Here is an 18,300-nt window from a genome sequence, read left to right on the forward strand (position 1 = left end):
AACACGCGACATAGCTTTGCAGACGATAAGCACAACCGTTTCAGAGAGAAGAGCGGCCAATGTGACGATCTGGCTTTAAGTCGATTCGCTAACAAATGACGAAAAAGGACGGATTTCTAAGGTTATTACTACATATGAACACTTTTCACATTCTCCCGTGCAACTCGGCTGCTAGTCCTCCTTTCATGCAGAATCTTAAGGTCCTAGCTCATGTCCAAGGCACCAAAGCCAGCTAAAAGGTCCATATTCAATACCTAAAACTTGAATTGTACTACTTCTTACTGGCTATTACATCAACTTAGAAGCTTGATCTGTGTTCTACTATGGTGCTTTTAGTGTCTCAGCATGCCGCATCACGCGACATAGCTTTGCAGACGATAAGTACAACCGTTTCAGAGAGAAGAGCGGCCAATGTGACGATCTGGCTTTAAGTAGATTCGATAACAAATGACGAAAACGGACGGATTTCTCAGGTTTTTAATACATATGAACACTTTTCACATTCTGACGTGCAACTCGGCTGCTAGTCCTCTTTTCATGCAGGATCTTAAGGTCCTAGCACATGTCCAAGGTACCGAAGCCAGCTAAAAAGACAATAATCGATACCCAAAACTTGAATTGTTCTACTTCTTACTGGCTATGGCACCAACTTAGAAGCTTCACCTGTGTTCTACTATGGTGATTTTAGTGTCTCCGCATACCGCAGCACGCGACATAGCTTTGCAGACGATAAGTACAACCGTTTCAGAGAGAAGAGCGCCCAATGTGACGATCTGGCTTTAAGTCGATTCGATAACAAATGACGAAAACGGACGGATTTCTCAGGTTTTTACTACATATGAACACTTTTCACATTCTCCCGTGCAACTCGGCTGCTAGACTTCCTTTCATGCAGAATGTCAAGGTCCTAGCTCATGGCCAAGGCACCAAAGCCAGTTAAAAAGTCAATAATCGATACCTAAAACTTGAATTGTACTACTTCTTACTGGCTATTACATCAACTTAGAAGCTTCGTCTGTGTTCTACTATGGTGCTTTTCCTGTTTCCGCAAACGGCAACACGTGACATAGCTTTGCAGACGGTAAGTACAACCGTTTCAGAGAGAAGAGAGGCCAATGTGACGATCTGGCTTTAAGTCGATTCGATAACAAATGACGAAAACGGACGGATTTCTCAGGATTTTACTACATATGAACACTTTTCACATTCTCCCGTGCAACTCGGCTGCTAGTCCTCCTTTCATGCAGAATCTTAAGGTCCTAGCTCATGTCCAATGCACCAAAGCCAACTAAAAAGTCAATAATCGATACCTAAAACTTGAATTGTACTACTTCTTACTGGCTATTACATCAACTTAGAAGCTTCGTCTGTGTTCTACTATGGTGCTTTTAGTGTCTCCACATAGCGCAGCACGCGACATAGCTTTGCAGACGATAAGTACAACCGTTTCAGAGAGAAGAGCGCCCAATGTGACGATCTGGCTTTACGTCGATTCGATAACAAATGACGAAAACGGACGGATTTCTCAGGTTTTTACTACATATGACCACTTTTCACATTCTCCCGTGCAACTCGGCTGCTAGTCCTCCTTTCATGCAGAATCTTAAGGTCCTAGCTCATGTCCAAGGCACCAAAGCCAGCTAAATAGTCAATAACCGATACCTAAAACTTGAATTGTACTTCTTCTTACTGGCTATTACATCATCTTAGAAGCTTCATCTGTGTTCTACTATGGTGCTTTTAGTGTCTCCGAATAACGCAGTACGCGACATAGTTTTGCAGACGATAAGTACAACCGTTTCAGAGAGAAGAGCGGCCAATGTGACGATCTGGCTTTAAGTCGATTCGATAACAAATGACGAAAACGGACGGATTTCTCAGGATTTTACTACATATGAACACTTTTCACATTCTCCCGTGCAACTCGGCTGCTAGTCCTCCTTTCATGCAGAATCTTAATGTCCTAGCACATGTCCAAGGCACCAAAGCCAGCTAAAAGGTCAATATTCAATACCTAAAACTTGAATTGTACTACTTCTTACTGGCTATTACATCAACTTAGAAGCTTGATCTGTGTTCTACTATGGTGCTTTTAGTGTCTCAGCATACCGCAGTACGCGACATAGCTTTGCAGACGATAAGTACAACCGTTTCAGAGAGAAGAGCGGCCAATGTGACGATCTGGCTTTAAGTCGATTCGATAACAAATGACGAAAACGGACGGATTTCTCAGGTTTTTGCTACATATGAACACTTTTCACATTCTCCCGTGCAACTGGGCTGCTAGTCCACCTTTCATGCAGAATATTAAAGTCCTAGCTCATGTCCAATGCACCAAAGCCAGCTACAAAGTCAATAATCGATACCTAAAACTTGAATTGTACTACTTTTTACTGGATATTACATCAACTTAGAATCTTCATCTGTGTTCTACTGTGGTGATTTTAGTGTCTCCGCATACCGCAGCACGTGACATAGCTTTGCAGACGATAAGTACAACCGTTTCAGAGAGAAGAGCGACCAATGTGACGATCTGGCTTTAAGTCGATTCGATAACAATTGACGAAAACGGATGGATTTCTAAGGATTTTACTACATATGAACACTTTTCACATTCTCCCGTGCAATTCGGCTGCTAGTCCTCCTTTCATGAAGAATGTTAAGGTCCTAGCTCATGTCCAAGGCACCAAAGCCAGCTAAAAATTCAATATTCAGTACCTTATACTTGAATTTTACTACTTCTTACTGGCTATTACATCAACTTAGAAGCTTGATCTGTGTTCTACTATGGTGCTTTTAGTGTCTCAGCATACCGCAGCACGCGACATAGCTTTGCAGACGATAAGTACAACCGTTTCAGAGAGAAGAGCGGCCAATGTGACGATCTGGCTTTAAGTCGATTCGATAACAAATGACGAAAACGGACGGATTTCTAAGGTTTTTACTACGTATGAACACTTTTCACATTCTCCCGTGCAACTCGGTTGCTAGTCCTCCTTTCATGCAAAATCTTAAGGTCCTAGCTCATGTCCAAGGCACCAAAGCCAGCTAAAAAGTCAATAATCAATACCTAAAACTTGAATTGTACTACTTCTTACTGGCTATTACATCAACATAGAAGCTTCATCTGTGTTCTACTACGGTGCTTTTAGTTTCTCCGCATACCGCAGCACGCGACATAGTTTTGCAGACGATAAGTACAACCATTTCAGAGAGAAGAGCTGCCAATGTGACGATCTGGCTGTAAGTCGATTCGATAACAATTGACGAAAAAGGACGGATTTCTCAGGTTATTACTACATATGAACACTTTTCACATTCTCCCGTGCAACTCGGCTGCTAGTCCTCCTATTATGCAGAATCTTAAAGTCCTAGCTCATGTCCAAGGCACCAAAGCCAGCTAAAAAGTCAATAAGCGATACCTAAGACTTGAATTGGACTACTTCTTACTGGGTATTACATCAACTTAGAAGCTTCATCTGTGTTCTATTATGGTGCTTTTCCTGTTTCCGCCTACGGCAACACGCGACATAGCTTTGCAGACGATAAGTACAACCGTTTCAGAGAGAAGAGCGGCCAATGTGACGATCTGGCTTTAAGTCGATTCGATAACAAATGGGGGAAAACGGACGGATTTCTCAGGTTTTTACTACATATGAACACTTTTCACATTCTCCCGTGCAACTCGGCTGCTAGTCCTCCTTTCATGCAGAATCATAAGGTCCTAGCTCATGTCCAAGGCACCAAAGCCAGCTAAAAAGTCAATAACCGATACCTAAAACTTGAATTGTACATCTTCTTACTGGCTATTACATCATCTTAGAAGCTTCATCTGTGTTCTACTATGGTGCTTTTAGTGTCTCCGAATACCGCAGTACGCGACATAGTTTTGCAGACGATAAGTACAACCGTTTCAGAGAGAAGGGCGGCCAATGTGACGATCTGGCTTTAAGTCGATTCGATAACAAATGACGAAAACGGACGGATTTCTCAGGTTTTTACTACATATGACCACTTTTCACATTCTCCCGTGCAACTCGGCTGCTAGTCCTCCTTTCATGCAGAATCTTAAGGTCCTAGCTCATGTCCAAGGCACCAAAGCCAGCTAAAAAGTCAATAATCAATACCTAAAACTTGAATTGTACTGCTTCTTACTGGCTATTACATCAACTTAGAAGCTTCATCAGTGTTCTACTACGGTGCTTTTAGATTCTCCGCATACCGCAGCACGCGACATAGTTTTGCAGACGATAAGTACAACCATTTCAGAGAGAAGAGCTGCCAATGTGACGATCTGGCTTTAAGTCGATTCGATAACAAATGACGAAAAAGGACGGATTTCTCAGGTTATTACTACATATGAACACTTTTCACATTCTCCCGTGCAACTCGGCTGCTAGTCCTCCTATTATGCAGAATCTTGAAGTCCTAGCTCATGTCCAAGGCACCAAAGCCAGCTAATAAGTCAATAATCGATACCTAAAACTTGAATTGGACTACTTCTTACTGGGTATTACATCAACTTAGAAGCTTCATCTGTGTTCTATTATGGTGCTTTTCCTGTTTCCGCCTACGGCAACACGCGACATAGCTTTGCAGACGATAAGTACAACCGTTTCAGAGAGAAGAGCGGCCAATGTGACGATCTGGCTTTAAGTCGATTCGATAACAAATGAGGAAAACGGACGGATTTCTCAGGTTTTTACTACATATGAACACTTTTCACATTCTCCCGTGCAACTCGGCTGCTAGTCCTCCTTTCATGCAGAATCTTAAGGTCCTAGCTCATGTCCAAGGCACCAAAGCCAGCTAAAAAGTCAATAACCGATACCTAAAACTTGAATTGTACTTCTTCTTACTGGCTATTACATCATCTTAGAAGCTTCATCTGTGTTCTACTATGGTGCTTTTAGTGTCTCCGAATAACGCAGTACGCGACATAGTTTTGCAGACGATAAGTACAACCGTTTCAGAGAGAAGAGCGGCCAATGTGACGATCTGGCTTTAAGTCGATTCGATAACAAATGACGAAAACGGACGGTTTTCTCAGGTTTTTACTACATATGAACACTTTTCACATTCTCCCGTGCACCTCGGCTGCTAGTCCTCCTTTCATGCAGAATCTTAATGTCCTAGCACATGTCCAAGGCACCAAAGCCAGCAAAAAGGTCAATATTCAATACCTAAAACTTGAATTGTACTACTTCTTACTGGCTATTACATCAACTTAGAAGCTTGATCTGTGTTCTACTATGGTGCTTTTAGTGTCTCAGCATACCGCAGTACGCGACATAGCTTTGCAGACGATAAGTACAACCGTTTCAGAGAGAAGAGCGACCAATGTGACGATCTGGCTTTAAGTCGATTCGATAACAAATGACGAAAACGGACGGATTTCTCAGGTTTTTGCTACATATGAACACTTTTCACATTCTCCCGTGCAACTCGGCTGCTAGTCCACCTTTCATGCAGAATATTAAGGTCCTAGCTCATGTCCAATGCACCAAAGCCAGCTAAAAAGTCAATAATCGATACCTAAAACTTGAATTGTACTACTTCTTACTGGATATTACATCAACTTAGAATCTTCATCTGTGTTCTACTGTGCTGATTTTAGTGTCTCCATATACCGCACCACGTGACATAGCTTTGCAGACGATAAGTACAACCGTTTCAGAGAGAAGAGCGGCCAATGTGACGATCTGGCTTTCAGTCGATTCGATAACAAATGACGAAAACGGATGGATTTCTAAGGTTTTTACTACATATGAACACTTTTCACATTCTCCCGTGCAACTCGGCTGCAAGTCCTCCTTTCATGAAGAATGTTAAGGTCCTAGCTCATGTCCATTGCACCAAAGCCAGCTGAAAATTCAATATTCAGTACCTTATACTTGAATTTTACTACTTCTTACTCGCTATTACATCAACTTAGAAGCTTGATCTGTGTTCTACTATGGTGCTTTTAGTGTCTCAGCATACCGCAGCACGCGACATAGCTTTGCAGACGATAAGTACAACCGTTTCAGAGAGAAGAGCGGCCAATGTGACGATCTGGCTTTAAGTCGATTCGATAACAAATGACGAAAACGGACGAATTTCTAAGGTTTTTACTACATATGAACACTTTTCACATTCTCCCGTGCAACTCGGTTGCTAGTCCTCCTTTCATGCAGAATCTTAAGGTCCTAGCTCATGTCCAAGGCACCAAAGCCAGCTAAAAAGTCAATAACCGATACCTAAAACTTGAATTGTACTACTTCTTACTGGCTATTACATCATCTTAGGAGCTTCATCTGTGTTCTACTATGGTGCTTTTAGTGTCTCCGAATACCGCAGTACGCGACATAGCTTTGCAGACGATAAGTACAACCGTTTCAGAGAGAAGAGCGGCCAATCTGACGATCTGGCTTTAAGTCGATTCGATAACAAATGACGAAAACTAACGGATTTCTCAGGTTTTTACTACATATGACCACTTTTCACATTCTCCCGTGCAACTCGGCTGCTAGTCCTCCTTTCATGTAGAATCTTAAGGTCCTAGCTCATGTCCAAGGCACCAAAGCCAGCTAAAAAGTTAATAATCAATACCTAAAACTTGAATTGTACTACTTCTTACTGGCTATTACATCAACTTAGAAGCTTCATCGGTGTTCTACTACGGTGCTTTTAGTTTCTCCGCATACCGCAGCACGCGACATAGTTTTGCAGACGATAAGTACAACCATTTCAGAGAGAAGAGCGGCCAATGTGACGATCTGGCTTTCAGTCGATTCGATAACAAATGACGAAAACTGATGGATTTCTAAGGTTTTTACTACATATGAACACTTTTCACAATCTCCCGTGCAACTCGGCTGCTAGTCCTCCTTTCATGAAGAATGTTAAGGTCCTAGCTCATGTCCAAGGCACCAAAGCCAGCTAAAAATTCAGTATTCAGTACCTTATACTTGAATTTTACTACTTCTTACTGGCTATTACATCAACTTAGAAGCTTCATCTGTGTTCTACTACGGTGCTTTTAGTTTCTCCGCATACCGCAGCACGCGACATAGTTTTGCAGACGATAAGTACAACCATTTCAGAGAGAAGAGCTGCCAATGTGACGATCTGGCTTTAAGTCGATTCGATAACAAATGACGAAAACGCAAGGATTTCTCAGGTTTTTGCTACATATGAACACTTTTCACATTCTCCCGTGCAACTCGGCTGCTTGTCCTCCTTTTATGCAGAATCTTAAAGTCCTAGCTCATGTCCAAGGCACCAAAGCCAGCTAAAAAGTCAATAATCGATACCTAAAACTTGAATTGGACTACTTCTTACTGGGTATTACATCAACTTAGAAGCTTCATCTGTGTTCTATTATGGTGCTTTTCCTGTTTCCGCCTACGGCAACACGCGACATAGCTTTCCAGACGATAAGTACAACCGTTTCAGAGAGAAGAGCGGCCAATTTGACGATCTGGCTTTAAGTCGATTCGATAACAAATGACGAAAACGGACGGATTTCTCAGGTATTTACTACATATGAACACTTTTCACATTCTCCCGTGCAACTCGGCTGCTAGTCCTCCTTTCATGCAGAATCTTAATGTCCTAGCACATGTCCAAGGCACCAAAGCCAGCTAAAAGGTCAATATTCAATACCTAAAACTTGAATTGTACTACTTCTTACTGGCTATTACATCAACTTAGAAGCTAGATCTGTGTTCTACTATGGTGCTTATAGTGTCTCAGCATACCGCAGTACGCGACATAGCTTTGCAGACGATAAGTACAACCGTTTCAGAGAGAAGAGCGACCAATGTGACGATCTGGCTTTAAGTCGATTCGATAACAAATGACGAAAACGGACGGATTTCTCAGGTTTTTGCTACATATGAACACTTTTCACATTCTCCCGTGCAACTCGGCTGCTAGTCCACCTTTCATGCAGAATATTAAGGTCCTAGCTCATGTCCAATGCACCAAAGCCAGCTAAAAAGTCAATAATCGATACCTAAAACTTGAATTGTACTACTTCTTACTGGATATTACATCAACTTAGAATCTTCATCTGTGTTCTACTGTGGTGATTTTAGTGTCTCCATATACCGCAGCACGTGACATAGCTTTGCAGACAATAGGTACAACCGTTTCAGAGAGAAGAGCGGCCAATGTGACGATCTGGCTTTCAGTCGATTCGATAACAAATGACGAAAACGGATGGATTTCTAAGGTTTTTACTACATATAAACACTTTTCACATTCTCCCGTGCAACTCGGCTGCAAGTCCTCCTTTCATGAAGAATGTTAAGGTCCTAGCTCATGTCCATGGCACCAAAGCCAGCTAAAAATTCAATATTCAGTACCTTATACTTGAATTTTACTACTTCTTACTGGCTATTACATCAACTTAGAAGCTTGATCTGTGTTCTACTATGGTGCTTTTAGTGTCTCAGCATACCGCAGCACGCGACATAGCTTTGCAGACGATAAGTACAACCGTTTCAGAGAGAAGAGCGGCCAATGTGACGATCTGGCTTTAAGTCGATTCGATAACAAATGACGAAAACGGACGGATTTCTAAGGTTTTTACTACATATGAACACTTTTCACATTCTCCCGTGCAACTCGGTTGCTAGTCCTCCTTTCATGCAGAATCTTAAGGTCCTAGCTCATGTCCAAGGCACCAAAGCCAGCTAAAAAGTCAATAACCGATACCTAAAACTTGAATTGTACTACTTCTTACTGGCTATTACATCATCTTAGGAGCTTCATCTGTGTTCTACTATGGTGCTTTTAGTGTCTCCGAATACCGCAGTACGCGACATAGCTTTGCAGACGATAAGTACAACCGTTTCAGAGAGAAGAGCGGCCAATCTGACGATCTGGCTTTAAGTCGATTCGATAACAAATGACGAAAACTAACGGATTTCTCAGGTTTTTACTACATATGACCACTTTTCACATTCTCCCGTGCAACTCGGCTGCTAGTCCTCCTTTCATGTAGAATCTTAAAGTCCTAGCTCATGTCCAAGGCACCAAAGCCAGCTAAAAAGTCAATAATCGATACCTAAAACTTGAATTGGACTACTTCTTACTGGGTATTACATCAACTTAGAAGCTTCATCTGTGTTCTATTATGGTGCTTTTCCTGTTTCCGCCTACGGCAACACGCGACATAGCTTTCCAGACGATAAGTACAACCGTTTCAGAGAGAAGAGCGGCCAATTTGACGATCTGGCTTTAAGTCGATTCGATAACAAATGACGAAAACGGACGGATTTCTCAGGTTTTTACTACATATGAACACTTTTCACATTCTCCCGTGCAACTCGGCTGCTAGTCCTCCTTTCATGCAGAATCTTAATGTCCTAGCACATGTCCAAGGCACCAAAGCCAGCTAAAAGGTCAATATTCAATACCTAAAACTTGAATTGTACTACTTCTTACTGGCTATTACATCAACTTAGAAGCTAGATCTGTGTTCTACTATGGTGCTTATAGTGTCTCAGCATACCGCAGTACGCGACATAGCTTTGCAGACGATAAGTACAACCGTTTCAGAGAGAAGAGCGACCAATGTGACGATCTGGCTTTAAGTCGATTCGATAACAAATGACGAAAACGGACGGATTTCTCAGGTTTTTGCTACATATGAACACTTTTCACATTCTCCCGTGCAACTCGGCTGCTAGTCCACCTTTCATGCAGAATATTAAGGTCCTAGCTCATGTCCAATGCACCAAAGCCAGCTAAAAAGTCAATAATCGATACCTAAAACTTGAATTGTACTACTTCTTACTGGATATTACATCAACTTAGAATCTTCATCTGTGTTCTACTGTGGTGATTTTAGTGTCTCCATATACCGCAGCACGTGACATAGCTTTGCAGACAATAGGTACAACCGTTTCAGAGAGAAGAGCGGCCAATGTGACGATCTGGCTTTCAGTCGATTCGATAACAAATGACGAAAACGGATGGATTTCTAAGGTTTTTACTACATATAAACACTTTTCACATTCTCCCGTGCAACTCGGCTGCAAGTCCTCCTTTCATGAAGAATGTTAAGGTCCTAGCTCATGTCCATGGCACCAAAGCCAGCTAAAAATTCAATATTCAGTACCTTATACTTGAATTTTACTACTTCTTACTGGCTATTACATCAACTTAGAAGCTTGATCTGTGTTCTACTATGGTGCTTTTAGTGTCTCAGCATACCGCAGCACGCGACATAGCTTTGCAGACGATAAGTACAACCGTTTCAGAGAGAAGAGCGGCCAATGTGACGATCTGGCTTTAAGTCGATTCGATAACAAATGACGAAAACGGACGGATTTCTAAGGTTTTTACTACATATGAACACTTTTCACATTCTCCCGTGCAACTCGGTTGCTAGTCCTCCTTTCATGCAGAATCTTAAGGTCCTAGCTCATGTCCAAGGCACCAAAGCCAGCTAAAAAGTCAATAACCGATACCTAAAACTTGAATTGTACTACTTCTTACTGGCTATTACATCATCTTAGGAGCTTCATCTGTGTTCTACTATGGTGCTTTTAGTGTCTCCGAATACCGCAGTACGCGACATAGCTTTGCAGACGATAAGTACAACCGTTTCAGAGAGAAGAGCGGCCAATCTGACGATCTGGCTTTAAGTCGATTCGATAACAAATGACGAAAACTAACGGATTTCTCAGGTTTTTACTACATATGACCACTTTTCACATTCTCCCGTGCAACTCGGCTGCTAGTCCTCCTTTCATGTAGAATCTTAAGGTCCTAGCTCATGTCCAAGGCACCAAAGCCAGCTAAAAAGTCAATAATCAATACCTAAAACTTGAATTGTACTACTTCTTACTGGCTATTACATCAACTTAGAAGCTTCATCGGTGTTCTACTACGGTGCTTTTAGTTTCTCCGCATACCGCAGCACGCGACATAGTTTTGCAGACGATAAGTACAACCATTTCAGAGAGAAGAGCGGCCAATGTGACGATCTGGCTTTCAGTCGATTCGATAACAAATGACGAAAACGGATGGATTTCTAAGGTTTTTACTACATATGAACACTTTTCACAATCTCCCGTGCAACTCGGCTGCTAGTCCTCCTTTCATGAAGAATGTTAAGGTCCTAGCTCATGTCCAAGGCACCAAAGCCAGCTAAAAATTCAGTATTCAGTACCTTATACTTGAATTTTACTACTTCTTACTGGCTACTACATCAACTTAGAAGCTTCATCTGTGTTCTACTACGGTGCTTTTAGTTTCTCCGCATACCGCAGCACGCGACATAGTTTTGCAGACGATAAGTACAACCATTTCAGAGAGAAGAGCTGCCAATGTGACGATCTGGCTTTAAGTCGATTCGATAACAAATGACGAAAAAGGACGGATTTCTCAGGTTATTACTACATATGACACTTTTCACATTCTCCCGTGCAACTCGGCTGCTAGTCCTCCTATTATGCAGAATCTTGAAGTCCTAGCTCATGTCCAAGGCACCAAAGCCAGCTAATAAGTCAATAATCGATACCTAAAACTTGAATTGGACTACTTCTTACTGGGTATTACATCAACTTAGAAGCTTCATCTGTGTTCTATTATGGTGCTTTTCCTGTTTCCGCCTACGGCAACACGCGACATAGCTTTGCAGACGATAAGTACAACCGTTTCAGAGAGAAGAGCGGCCAATGTGACGATCTGGCTTTAAGTCGATTCGATAACAAATGAGGAAAACGGACGGATTTCTCAGGTTTTTACTACATATGAACACTTTTCACATTCTCCCGTGCAACTCGGCTGCTAGTCCTCCTTTCATGCAGAATCTTAAGGTCCTAGCTCATGTCCAAGGCACCAAAGCCAGCTAAAAAGTCAATAACCGATACCTAAAACTTGAATTGTACTTCTTCTTACTGGCTATTACATCATCTTAGAAGCTTCATCTGTGTTCTACTATGGTGCTTTTAGTGTCTCCGAATAACGCAGTACGCGACATAGTTTTGCAGACGATAAGTACAACCGTTTCAGAGAGAAGAGCGGCCAATGTGACGATCTGGCTTTAAGTCGATTCGATAGCAAATGACGAAAACGGACGGTTTTCTCAGGTTTTTACTACATATGAACACTTTTCACATTCTCCCGTGCAACTCGGCTGCTAGTCCTCCTTTCATGCAGAATCTTAATGTCCTAGCACATGTCCAAGGCACCAAAGCCAGCAAAAAGGTCAATATTCAATACCTAAAACTTGAATTGTACTACTTCTTACAGGCTATTACATCAACTTAGAAGCTTGATCTGTGTTCTACTATGGTGCTTTTAGTGTCTCAGCATACCGCAGTACGCGACATAGCTTTGCAGACGATAAGTACAACCGTTTCAGAGAGAAGAGCGACCAATGTGACGATCTGGCTTTAAGTCGATTCGATAACAAATGACGAAAACGGACGGATTTCTCAGGTTTTTGCTACATATGAACACTTTTCACATTCTCCCGTGCAACTCGGCTGCTAGTCCACCTTTCATGCAGAATATTAAGGTCCTAGCTCATGTCCAATGCACCAAAGCCAGCTAAAAAGTCAATAATCGATACCTAAAACTTGAATTGTACTACTTCTTACTGGATATTACATCAACTTAGAATCTTCATCTGTGTTCTACTGTGCTGATTTTAGTGTCTCCATATACCGCAGCACGTGACATAGCTTTGCAGACGATAAGTACAACCGTTTCAGAGAGAAGAGCGGCCAATGTGACGATCTGGCTTTCAGTCGATTCGATAACAAATGACGAAAACGGATGGATTTCTAAGGTTTTTACTACATATGAACACTTTTCACATTCTCCCGTGCAACTCGGCTGCAAGTCCTCCTTTCATGAAGAATGTTAAGGTCCTAGCTCATGTCCATGGCACCAAAGCCAGCTAAAAATTCAATATTCAGTACCTTATACTTGAATTTTACTACTTCTTACTGGCTATTACATCAACTTAGAAGCTTGATCTGTGTTCTACTATGGTGCTTTTAGTGTCTCAGCATACCGCAGCACGCGACATAGCTTTGCAGACGATAAGTACAACCGTTTCAGAGAGAAGAGCGGCCAATGTGACGATCTGGCTTTAAGTCGATTCGATAACAAATGACGAAAACGGACGGATTTCTAAGGTTTTTACTACATATGAACACTTTTCACATACTCCCGTGCAACTCGGTTGCTAGTCCTCCTTTCATGCAGAATCTTAAGGTCCTAGCTCATGTCCAAGGCACCAAAGCCAGCTAAAAAGTCAATAACCGATACCTAAAACTTGAATTGTACTACTTCTTACTGGCTATTACATCATCTTAGGAGCTTCATCTGTGTTCTACTATGGTGCTTTTAGTGTCTCCGAATACCGCAGTACGCGACATAGCTTTGCAGACGATAAGTACAACCGTTTCAGAGAGAAGAGCGGCCAATCTGACGATCTGGCTTTAAGTCGATTCGATAACAAATGACGAAAACTAACGGATTTCTCAGGTTTTTACTACATATGACCACTTTTCACATTCTCCCGTGCAACTCGGCTGCTAGTCCTCCTTTCATGTAGAATCTTAAGGTCCTAGCTCATGTCCAAGGCACCAAAGCCAGCTAAAAAGTCAATAATCAATACCTAAAACTTGAATTGTACTACTTCTTACTGGCTATTACATCAACTTAGAAGCTTCATCGGTGTTCTACTACGGTGCTTTTAGTTTCTCCGCATACCGCAGCACGCGACATAGTTTTGCAGACGATAAGTACAACCATTTCAGAGAGAAGAGCGGCCAATGTGACGATCTGGCTTTCAGTCGATTCGATAACAAATGTCGAAAACGGATGGATTTCTAAGGTTTTTACTACATATGAACACTTTTCACAATCTCCCGTGCAACTCGGCTGCTAGTCCTCCTTTCATGAAGAATGTTAAGGTCCTAGCTCATGTCCAAGGCACCAAAGCCAGCTAAAAATTCAGTATTCAGTACCTTATACTTGAATTTTACTACTTCTTACTGGCTATTACATCAACTTAGAAGCTTCATCTGTGTTCTACTACGGTGCTTTTAGTTTCTCCGCATACCGCAGCACGCGACATAGTTTTGCAGACGATAAGTACAACCATTTCAGAGAGAAGAGCTGCCAATGTGACGATCTGGCTTTAAGTCGATTCGATAACAAATGACGAAAACGCAAGGATTTCTCAGGTTTTTGCTACATATGAACACTTTTCACATTCTCCCGTGCAACTCGGCTGCTTGTCCTCCTTTTATGCAGAATCTTAAAGTCCTAGCTCATGTCCAAGGCACCAAAGCCAGCTAAAAAGTCAATAATCGATACCTAAAACTTGAATTGGACTACTTCTTACTGGGTATTACATCAACTTAGAAGCTTCATCTGTGTTCTATTATGGTGCTTTTCCTGTTTCCGCCTACGGCAACACGCGACATAGCTTTGCAGACGATAAGTACAACCGTTTCAGAGAGAAGAGCGGCCAATTTGACGATCTGGCTTTAAGTCGATTCGATAACAAATGAGGAAAACGGACGGATTTCTCAGGTTTTTACTACATATGAACACTTTTCACATTGTCCCGTGCAACTCGGCTGCTAGTCCTCCTTTCATGCAGAATCTTAAGGTCCTAGCTCATGTCCAAGGCACCAAAGCCAGCTAAATAGTCAATAACCGATAACTAAAACTTGAATTGTACTTCTTCTTACTGGCTATTACATCATCTTAGAAGCTTCATCTGTGTTCTACTATGGTGCTTTTAGTGTCTCCGAATACCGCAGTATGCGACATAGTTTTGCAGACGATAAGTACAACCGTTTCAGGGAGAAGAGCGGCCAATGTGACGATCTGGCTTTAAGTCGATTCGATAACAAATGACGAAAACGGACGGATTTCTCAGGTTTTTACTACATATGAACACTTTTCACATTCTCCCGTGCAACTCGGCTGCTAGTCCTCCTTTCATGTAGAATCTTAAGGTCCTAGCTCATGTCCAAGGCACCAAAGCCAGCTAAAAAGTCAATAATCAATACCTAAAACTTGAATTGTACTACTTCTTACTGGCTATTACATCAACTTAGAAGCTTCATCGGTGTTCTACTACGGTGCTTTTAGTTTCTCCGCATACCGCAGCACGCGACATAGTTTTGCAGACGATAAGTACAACCATTTCAGAGAGAAGAGTGGCCAATGTGACGATCTGGCTTTCAGTCGATTCGATAACAAATGACGAAAACGGATGGATTTCTAAAGTTTTTACTACATATGAACACTTTTCACAATCTCCCGTGCAACTCGGCTGCTAGTCCTCCTTTCATGAAGAATGTTAAGGTCCTAGCTCATGTCCAAGGCACCAAAGCCAGCTAAAAATTCAGTATTCAGTACCTTATACTTGAATTTTACTACTTCTTACTGGCTACTACATCAACTTAGAAGCTTCATCTGTGTTCTACTACGGTGCTTTTAGTTTCTCCGCATTCCGCAGCACGCGACATAGTTTTGCAGACGATAAGTACAACCATTTCAGAGAGAAGAGCTGCCAATGTGACGATCTGGCTTTAAGTCGATTCGATAACAAATGACGAAAAAGGACGGATTTCTCAGGTTATTACTACATATGACACTTTTCACATTCTCCCGTGCAACTCGGCTGCTAGTCCTCCTATTATGCAGAATCTTGAAGTCCTAGCTCATGTCCAAGGCACCAAAGCCAGCTAATAAGTCAATAATCGATACCTAAAACTTGAATTGGACTACTTCTTACTGGGTATTACATCAACTTAGAAGCTTCATCTGTGTTCTATTATGGTGCTTTTCCTGTTTCCGCCTACGGCAACACGCGACATAGCTTTGCAGACGATAAGTACAACCGTTTCAGAGAGAAGTGCGGCCAATGTGACGATCTGGCTTTAAGTCGATTCGATAACAAATGAGGAAAACGGACGGATTTCTCAGGTTTTTACTACATATGAACACTTTTCACATTCTCCCGTGCAACTCGGCTGCTAGTCCTCCTTTCATGCAGAATCTTAAGGTCCTAGCTCATGTCCAAGGCACCAAAGCCAGCTAAAAAGTCAATAACCGATACCTAAAACTTGAATTGTACTTCTTCTTACTGGCTATTACATCATCTTAGAAGCTTCATCTGTGTTCTACTATGGTGCTTTTAGTGTCTCCGAATAACGCAGTACGCGACATAGTTTTGCAGACGATAAGTACAACCGTTTCAGAGATAAGAGCGGCCAATGTGACGATCTGGCTTTAAGTCGATTCGATAACAAATGACGAAAACGGACGGATTTCTCAGGTTTTTACTACATATGAACACTTTTCACATTCTCCCGTGCAACTCGGCTGCTAGTCCTCCTTTCATGTAGAATCTTAAGGTCCTAGCTCATGTCCAAGGCACCAAAGCCAGCTAAAAAGTCAATAATCAATACCTAAAACTTGAATTGTACTACTTCTTACTGGCTATTACATCAACTTAGAAGCTTCATCGGTGTTCTACTACGGTGCTTTTAGTTTCTCCGCATACCGCAGCACGCGACATAGTTTTGCAGACGATAAGTACAACCATTTCAGAGAGAAGAGTGGCCAATGTGACGATCTGGCTTTCAGTCGATTCGATAACAAATGACGAAAACGGATGGATTTCTAAAGTTTTTACTACATATGAACACTTTTCACAATCTCCCGTGCAACTCGGCTGCTAGTCCTCCTTTCATGAAGAATGTTAAGGTCCTAGCTCATGTCCAAGGCACCAAAGCCAGCTAAAAATTCAGTATTCAGTACCTTATACTTGAATTTTACTACTTCTTACTGGCTACTACATCAACTTAGAAGCTTCATCTGTGTTCTACTACGGTGCTTTTAGTTTCTCCGCATTCCGCAGCACGCGACATAGTTTTGCAGACGATAAGTACAACCATTTCAGAGAGAAGAGCTGCCAATGTGACGATCTGGCTTTAAGTCGATTCGATAACAAATGACGAAAAAGGACGGATTTCTCAGGTTATTACTACATATGACACTTTTCACATTCTCCCGTGCAACTCGGCTGCTAGTCCTCCTATTATGCAGAATCTTGAAGTCCTAGCTCATGTCCAAGGCACCAAAGCCAGCTAATAAGTCAATAATCGATACCTAAAACTTGAATTGGACTACTTCTTACTGGGTATTACATCAACTTAGAAGCTTCATCTGTGTTCTATTATGGTGCTTTTCCTGTTTCCGCCTACGGCAACACGCGACATAGCTTTGCAGACGATAAGTACAACCGTTTCAGAGAGAAGTGCGGCCAATGTGACGATCTGGCTTTAAGTCGATTCGATAACAAATGAGGAAAACGGACGGATTTCTCAGGTTTTTACTACATATGAACACTTTTCACATTCTCCCGTGCAACTCGGCTGCTAGTCCTCCTTTCATGCAGAATCTTAAGGTCCTAGCTCATGTCCAAGGCACCAAAGCCAGCTAAAAAGTCAATAACCGATACCTAAAACTTGAATTGTACTTCTTCTTACTGGCTATTACATCATCTTAGAAGCTTCATCTGTGTTCTACTATGGTGCTTTTAGTGTCTCCGAATAACGCAGTACGCGACATAGTTTTGCAGACGATAAGTACAACCGTTTCAGAGATAAGAGCGGCCAATGTGACGATCTGGCTTTAAGTCGATTCGATAGCAAATGACGAAAACGGACGGTTTTCTCAGGTTTTTACTACATATGAACACTTTTCACATTCTCCCGTGCAACTCGGCTGCTAGTCCTCCTTTCATGCAGAATCTTAATGTCCTAGCACATGTCCAAGGCACCAAAGCCAGCAAAAAGGTCAATATTCAATACCTAAAACTTGAATTGTACTACTTCTTACTGGCTATTACATCAACTTAGAAGCTTGATCTGTGTTCTACTATGGTGCTTTTAGTGTCTCAGCATACCGCAGTACGCGACATAGCTTTGCAGACGATAAGTACAACCGTTTCAGAGAGAAGAGCGACCAATGTGACGATCTGGCTTTAAGTCGATTCGATAACAAATGACGAAAACGGACGGATTTCTCAGGTTTTTGCTACATATGAACACTTTTCACATTCTCCCGTGCAACTCGGCTGCTAGTCCACCTTTCATGCAGAATATTAAGGTCCTAGCTCATGTCCAATGCACCAAAGCCAGCTAAAAAGTCAATAATCGATACCTAAAACTTGAATTGTACTACTTCTTACTGGATATTACATCAACTTAGAATCTTCATCTGTGTTCTACTGTGCTGATTTTAGTGTCTCCATATACC

This window comes from Schistocerca gregaria, unplaced genomic scaffold (genome assembly GCF_023897955.1).
Source record: "Schistocerca gregaria isolate iqSchGreg1 unplaced genomic scaffold, iqSchGreg1.2 ptg000159l, whole genome shotgun sequence".
Lineage (NCBI taxonomy): Eukaryota > Metazoa > Arthropoda > Insecta > Orthoptera > Acrididae > Schistocerca > Schistocerca gregaria.